Source organism: Bidens hawaiensis, unplaced genomic scaffold (assembly GCF_021521415.1).
Source record: "Bidens hawaiensis isolate Kalapana, Puna unplaced genomic scaffold, B.hawaiensis_p1.1 tig00005649_1, whole genome shotgun sequence".
NCBI classification, from domain to species: domain Eukaryota; kingdom Viridiplantae; phylum Streptophyta; class Magnoliopsida; order Asterales; family Asteraceae; genus Bidens; species Bidens hawaiensis.
Window position 1 is genome coordinate 1166419 of NW_027491367.1, and position 8282 is coordinate 1174700.

The 8282-nt window shown below is 34.1% G+C and overlaps 1 pseudogene across 1 annotated transcript; it reads left to right on the top strand.

Annotated features, from left to right (window-relative positions):
* The first annotated feature begins 625 nt into the window (after positions 1–625).
* On the top strand, positions 626–7070 carry LOC143630368 (vacuolar sorting protein 18-like; annotated as a pseudogene). Its single transcript, XR_013153148.1, has 22 exons — positions 626–803; positions 887–1096; positions 1169–1308; positions 1388–1483; positions 1573–1639; positions 1710–1811; positions 1898–2042; positions 2123–2266; positions 2343–2462; positions 2556–2612; positions 2684–2743; positions 2845–2952; positions 3014–3153; positions 3230–3308; positions 3999–4061; positions 4145–4275; positions 4347–4452; positions 4530–4718; positions 4804–5031; positions 5106–5420; positions 6597–6728; positions 6802–7070. The product of XR_013153148.1 is annotated as a vacuolar sorting protein 18-like (transcript).
* Positions 7071–8282: the final 1212 nt, after the last annotated feature.

Below are 8282 nucleotides of genomic sequence, written 5' to 3' on the forward strand. Positions count from 1 at the left end.
TGATGAAAAATTATGACGAGTTTTGCCATTTATCTGCTAATAATAAAAAATGAATTGCATAGTGAGGACAGAATAATTTGTAACTGATCTCAGATGGCCACTTCCTCCTCCGGATACCATAGGGCTGTTTAATTGTACACTAGAGGAGATTCACAGTTCGCAATTACAGTTATTATTATTGGAATCAATTCAATTGAACACCTAACATATGCGGTAAGCCTTTAGGTTTTGATAGAGGTATTATTTGGTCGACTTTATTTTTATGAAATGAAATTAAGTTAGAAGATTTTCGTGGTATCAACAACATTTCATTTGATCTTTTGATTCTCTCAACCAATCAACACTTGAAACAAATATGCATCCTCTTTTTTTTTATTATTTTCATTTTTTCCTATTTTGCTCACAGCCATTGGGTCTGATTGATGATGGCATTTTATTTGTAATATAGGAAACGAGCGTGTCGTGTATCTGACCTGATGTTTGATTTTCATTGCTAAATCCTCCTGGTACGTTTCGTTTCTCTGCTGCATTTTTTTCAAAACACCAGGTGTTTGATAAAAGCCTTCAATGGAAGTATAAATCTATACATGGGCTCATTATTTGTTGATTTACTACTTGTAGGTTTCCAAAATTGGTTTCGATGGATTACAAACGACAGGTGTTTACTGTTGATCTTCTTGAAAGATATGCGGCCAAAGGTCATGGAGTTATTACTTGTATGGCGTCTGGAAATGATGTCATTGTTCTTGGAACCAGTACTGGATGGCTAATCAGACATGATTTTGGTGTTGGTGATTCTTATGGTATAATCTAATCATTTAATAATAAATATTCTTGTCCTCTTTATTATTATTTAAAATACTAATCATTCATCATGTTTATTTAGATATTGATCTCTCTGCTGGTCGTGCTGACCAGTCGATCCACAGAGTTTTTGTTGATCCTGGTGGGAGTCATTGTCTTGCCAATGTAATTGGAAACGGTGCTTCTGATACCTACTACATGCACGCAAAGTGGCCAAAGCCCAGAGTCTTGACCAAACTTAAAGGCCTTGTCATCAACACTGTTGCCTGGAATAGACAACAGATAACTGAAGGTTACTCACTAGTATTTAATGTTTTACCATCACATGATAAATTATCACTTTCGCCTATGTTATAAATAACAGCTTCCACACGAGAGGTTATTCTTGGTACTGATAACGCTCAACTGCATGAAATTGCTGTTGATGAGAAAGACAAGAGGGAGAAATATGTAAAATTTATATTTCAACTATCTGATATGCCAGAAGCTTTTAAAGGCTTACAGGTGTCTTTTCTTTCTAAAGTTCATTTTTTATTCATCATCTTATAAATATATATTGATTTTTTATAAAACTTATGTATAGATGGAAACAGCTAGCTTTAGCACTGGAACTAGATACTATATTATGGCAGTAACTCCAACAAGACTTTATTCTTTTACGGGTATCGGATCTCCAGAGGTAATTTATTTGAAATTATGGCACATGCTATATCTTCTTTACTGGTATTGTTGATAGCATAATTTAAATATTTTGTATTTTCAACTCAGGCTGTCTTTGCCAGTTATGTAGACCGTGCAGGCATTTTATGGAGCTTCCTGGAGATATTCCAAATAGGCAAGTGCTTTATATAGTTCATAGTTTTTATATTGAAGTGTATATTAATAGTTAATAAATTATCTTTTAGTGAGCTGCATTTCTTCATTAAACAAAGAAGAGCAGTGCATTTTGCTTGGCTTTCTGGAGCTGGTATTTATCATGGTGGTCTGAATTTTGGAGCGCAAAACAGGTGCAGAGTTAGATTATTCTTTATGATTATTTGATTATTCATTATTATGAAATAAAGTAATAACATTCTTTTGTTGAAATCATAAGATCGTCAAATGGGGCTGTAAGTTTTGTGGAGAATAAAGCTCTTTTGGATTATTCAAAATTAAGTGATGGTGGTGAAGTGGTTAAACCTAGTTCTATTGCACTCTCAGAGTTTCACTTCTTGCTTCTAATTGGAAACAGAGTGAAGGTGCAAATGAATACTTGTATCTGATATTAAACTTTTTGCAATTTGTATTTTCTCATCCCATTAACATATGTATCATTTAGGTTGTAAATAGAATCAGTGAGCAAATTGTGGAAGAACTTTATTTTGACCAAACATCTGAGTCGGCATCAAAGGGGATAATTGGCTTATCCATTGATGCATCTGCTGGCTTGTTCTATGCATATGATGAAAACTCAATCTTTCATGTTTGCATTATATGTTACATTACACACACACACATATTCTTTTTTGATAAAGTTTTGATTTTGAGGGTCAAAATAGGTCTCGGTAACGGATGAAGGGCGAGATATGTGGAAAGTGTATCTGGACTTAAAGGAATATGCTGCTGCTTTGGCAAATTGTTCTGATCCTTACCAGAGAGACCAAGTATATTTAGAACAGGTGCTGCCAGTTATTTCCTTGTTAATGTTTATAATACTATATAATATATATTGATTTACAATATTATTGGCTCAAGTGGTTTGTGTATTGCAGGCTGAAACTGCCTTTTTAGCAGGGGACTTCTTTAGAGCAGCATCTTTCTTTGCTAAAGTGAGTGATTATTTTTGTTATTTTGATTTCTCTTACTTCACGTTTTAGTTGTAACAAGTAATCTTTCGCAGATCAACTATGCATTGTCATTTGAAGAAATCACATTGAAGTTTATAGGCATAGGTGAACAGGTATATACAGTTCTGTTTCATTCTATGAGATTTTATATAAATTACATTAATGCCATCTACATGACGAATGGGCTTCTATAATTTTTAATTGTTTCTTGAAGGATGCATTAAGGACGTTTTTATTACGGAAGCTTGATAATATTGGGAAAGATGATAAATTTCAAATAATGATGATATCCACATGGGCCACTGAACTGTACCTTGACAAGGTTTATATTAATTTGTTTTATAATTCTTCAACTGCATATTTTCATTTATATATTATTTCAGATCAATAGATTATTGCTGGAAGACGACTCACCCGAGAAGCATAATTCAGAATACCAATCAATTCTTATGGAATTTCGTGCTTTTCTTAGTGACAGTAAAGATGTGTTGGATGAAGCAACTACAATGAAGATACTTGAAAGGTTCGCATCATTTAGTTATTATCATTATTATTTTATTTTGCAGTTTGTATAATTCATGTGTTGATGTATGTTGCAGCTATGGTAGAGTTGATGAATTGGTATATTTTGCTAGTCTAATGGAACAACATGAGATTGTCATTCATCACTACATTCAGGTTTTAGAAAAAAAAAAACTTCTAAAACTGACTTCATGGTTACTTTTGGGGTTTTAAACTTCATATTGAGCCAAGAATTAGGCCTGTAAACCAACTGAACGAACATGACTGGGAATGTTCATATTCGTTTGTTTAACTTTAATCGAACCAACGATCGAACTCGGAACAATTAAACGTATGCAGTTTTCTTGGTCGTGTTTGTTCATTAACAATATAAATGAACTAGCATAACTGAAAATAGATGAACGAGCGCGAGAACATAATTGATCAAGCACCAATTCAAAGTAAACATGATCATTAGGTTTAAATGTTTAATAATAAAACTAGACGTTTAGACTAAATTCTAATGGGTTATATTTTAATTTTTAAAAACTAGACTAAACTGTGAGGACCTAAAAAGTTTGATGAATGTATAAACGAGCGATTAACGGACTTAAACAACCGACGAACATACATGAACATGGATGAACGTAAACAAATGAAAACTATTTTAAATAAATGAATGTTTCGTTCCTTTAACTAAATAAACAACAAATGTTGTTCGTGTCTGTTTATTTATTAAAGGTTAACCGACTTCCGCTGAATGGTTAAGTTCATTTATAGGCCTACCTGTAGTGTTTTCGTTTAACTCAATGTGTACCCACTTTTATAATGGATTTTACTGATCTGCCCTTTAATTTACTTGTGTAGCAAGGAGAAGCGAAAAGAGCCTTAGATGTACTTCAAATACCTGGTGTTTCTGTTGAACTTCAGGTAAATCCGTAAATATTTATATTCTTTTTTACAAATATCAGTTTTGTTCTCAAAGTCACATATTAATCATCATTACGGTGCAGTATAAGTTTGCTCCAGATCTCATCATGCTTGATGCATATGAAACCGTTGAATCATGGATGACCCGAAAAGACTTGAATCCAAGAAAACTGATTCCTGCAATGCTGTCTTATTCAAGTGAACCTCATGCAAAGTAAGTACACAATTTTAAAAACCTAATAAATCTAATTATAGAGATATTGACGTATCAAATTTCATATGCAGGAATGAAACCCATGAAGTAATCAAGTATTTAGAATTTTGTGTTCACCGGTTGCAGAACGAGGATCCCGGTGTTCATAACCTCTTGCTCTCTCTATATGCCAAGAAGGTTTGTGTATTATTCATTCTGTAATATTACTATTCATATAAACTTAAATAATATTAAGTTTTTTTATGAACATTCAGGAAGACGACAGCGCCCTTTTGCGGTTCTTACAATGCAAATTTGGGAAAGGACGGCCTAATGGGCCTGACTTCTTTTACGACCCTAAATATGCGTTACGTCTTTGCTTAAAAGAAAAACGTATGCGTGCATGTGTCCATATATACAGCATGATGTTTATGCATGAAGAAGCTGTTGCACTTGTTCTTCAGGTATTAGTTTTTTGACTTTTTCCACTTATATATTGGACTATTGTCTGCTTGTTAAATATACTCATGATTGACTTTCGTGGGTAAGGTTGACCCAGAGCTTGCAATGGCTGAAGCAGACAAAGTGGAAGATGATGAAGACTTGAGGAAGAAGTTATGGCTTATGGTTGCCAAACATGTAGTTGAGCAGGAAAAAGGTACTAAACGAGATAATTTTAGAAAAGCAATTGCGTTTCTTAAGGAAACCGATGGTCTGTAAAAGATTGAAGATATCCTACCGTTCTTCCCGGACTTTGCACTAATTGATGACTTTAAGGTAATTAATGCCACTTTGTGAGCCTATAATTAATAATCAGCAAGTAATTATTTTTTTTTTTGTTTAAATTGTAGGAAGCAATTTTTTCATCTTTAGAGGATTATAATCAGCAAATTGAGAAACTAAAAGAGGAGATGAATGACGCTACACACGGTGCAGATAATATAAGAAATGACATAAGTGCCCTTGCTCAAAGATATACAGTCGTTGACTGTGATGAGGAATGTGGGGTTTGCAAGCGGGTAATTTTGCCTTCTGCTGATCATCGTGTGTCAAGAGGTTATACAACAATTGGGGCAATGGCACCTTTTTATGTGTTCCCGTGTGGACACGCGTTTCATGCACAATGCCTTGTTGCGCATGTTACCAAATGTACTGATCGACATCAAGTAAGTATTAATTAGATTATTAGTTTACTATCATTGAATCACATACACGTAGGGGTGGCAACCTTGACCCAAACCATTTCAAATAGGTTGATTTGGGTCATAGGTTTTAATTAAATGGGTCAAAATGGGTCACTTGAAATTTCACATTCTTATTTTCGGGTCAAAATGGGTTGACAAATTTAACTATATGGGTCGATGTGGGTTAGTGTCTTAAGGAAAAGTGGCATGTTCGGGTCGAAACGGGTTTTAGATTGGAACGAGATCGGTTTAGGTTTCGGCTCGGATCAGGTTTCGTGCCGACACGAGTTTTCGCACTAGACGGGTTGGGTTTTGGTTTCTTTCGAGTTTTCGCACTGGGCGGGTCGATTTTGGTTTTTGTTTCTTTTTCGTCGACCTTTCAGTTTCGTTTAATTTGTCGGTTTTTTTTATGAACGAGGACAACGGCGAAACATTTTTGTTTTTTTTTACTTTTTTCTTTTTTTATTTATATTTTGAGTTATGATTTTTTTATTGTTATTTTTGAATTTTTTTTTTAGGAGTTTTGATCTTAATAAAAACCCTAAAAAAATCAAAAAAATTAATAAAAAAATCATAACTTAAAATATAAAACAAAAACAAAAAAACTAAGAAAACTAAAACGTTTCGTCCGTTGTCCTCGTTCAAAAAAAAATCCGACAAATTAACAGAAGCTAAAAAGTCGACGAAAACGAAACACAAACGCGCTGAAACAAGCTTTTAAGTGTTGAAACGAAATGAAAAATCGCTTAAGCGAGCTGTTTAAGGCGAACTGAAAAATCGCTTAAACGAGCTTTAAGTGCTGAAACGAACTGAAAAGTCGCTTGAACGAGCTGGTAAGTGCTGAAATGAACTGAAAAATCACTTAAATGAGCTTTTGCTGTTAAAACGAGCTGTAACGTGTTGAAAACGCGCTGATTCGTTGGTAAAAAAAGAAAAAAACTGACCTGAAACCTGTTTTGACCTGTTCTAACCCGAACCTGTTGACCCTAACCCGTTCCGACCCGAACCAAAACAACCCTCTTTTTAAGTGACCCGTTTCGACCCTAACCCGTTTCGACCCTAACACGTTCCAACCCATGACCCGTTTCGACCCAACCCATTTGCCACCTCTACATACACGTATGCGCTATAACTGAAATTTTCAAAATTCATTTGCAGGCCGAGTACATACTGGATCTTCAAAAGCAACTCACTTTAATGAGTGTGGAGCCAAAGGAGGGTGTAAATGGTGGGTTAAGTGGTGATGAGTTGACCACAAGTGTGACACCTATTGACAAGGTATGTTTGTATGTATGTAATTATATTATTTGAATTGTGATGTTATTAAATGTTTTTGTATCATGATGAACGGATTCGGTCGCAGCTAGATGATGCGATAGCAAGCGAATGTCCATTTTGTGGGGATTTGATGATAAGCGAGATTTCAAAACCGTTTGTTTTACCAAAGGAATCATATCTGGTTTTTTCATGGGAGATTATGTCCAAGAATGTTGGAAGTGAGAAGGGTATTGCGTTTGTCGTGTGAAACAAGACGAGGGGTTGCATCGAAAACTAAAGCACACGTGTGAGGGTGGTTTAATTTCAGTTTTGTTGATATGTAGCATGTGGTGTTTGTTTATGGATGTATTATTTATGTTACCATCGTAGAGAAAATTGCAAAATAGTTATTTCTTTTATAGTTTATATATTATAATAAACAGAGTCATTGATTGTGCTTATATCAAAGAGTCATGCGACATAATATGGATGTATTCATTTTATCTGGCACAAACCTATTTAATCTGTCAAATGCTTGTCTAAATTCCTCATGGCTGAGTCTTCTTTATCTCGTACACCCCTCGATCCGGCCCTGGTTAAAGAGCACGATGTTGGTAATTTTAGTGTTATCAACATATATTTTAGTACATTAGTTTAACTTGTCAATCGGGAAACAACATTAGAGATTGAATGAGATACTTAACGCGGGAGTTCATTTAATACTAATATTATTTGGGCTTTATTATTGGATTTTATGTTTGCTTTGAGTAATAGTTTCCTTGGGTTTAATGTTATGTTAATTAGACTTAATTGGATTAGGCCTTGAGTTTGAGAAATAATATACGATGGGTTTTCTTGGTTAGGGACTCTTGATCGCACACATACATAAGAGGACAGATGATTATAAAGGCTTCTCTGTGCTTCTTCATTGATACATATGAACATCAAAACTCAATTTCAAGATTAGAATGTTCTGTCTAATTTGATAATTAGTTATGTGTAACCCACAAATAGGTTTATTATATAGTGATTCACGATTAGAGAACGATTCAGGTTTTGATTTCTTCATCTACAATTTGGGGTGTTCAACGAATCGAATTTTGAATATTCGAATTTTGAAAATTTGAAGCTGGATTCAAATTCGAAATGGATTCGACAAATTCGATTCGAAAATGAAGCCCGATCGATTCGAGAACGATTCAGGTTTTGATTTCTTCATCTAACCACTATAAATTGAAATAGGTTTATTATATAGTGATTCACGATTAGAGAACGATTCAGGTTTTGATTTCTTCATCTACAATTTGGGGTGTTCAACGAATCGAATTTCGAATATTCGAATTTTGAAAATTTGAATCTGGATTCAAATTCGAAATGGATTCGACAAATTCAATTCGAAAATGAAGCCTGATCGATTCGAATTCAATTAAAAAAATATATTTCAATTTCAAAACCACTATAAATTTGAGTTTTTTAACAACAAAAAGTACAAGTTTATAAAATAAATAAATTTTTAAAGTTATCACATCCTACATATTCAAAATGATAATGCCCAATCACATTAATGACTAGCTACGTGCCCGCGCG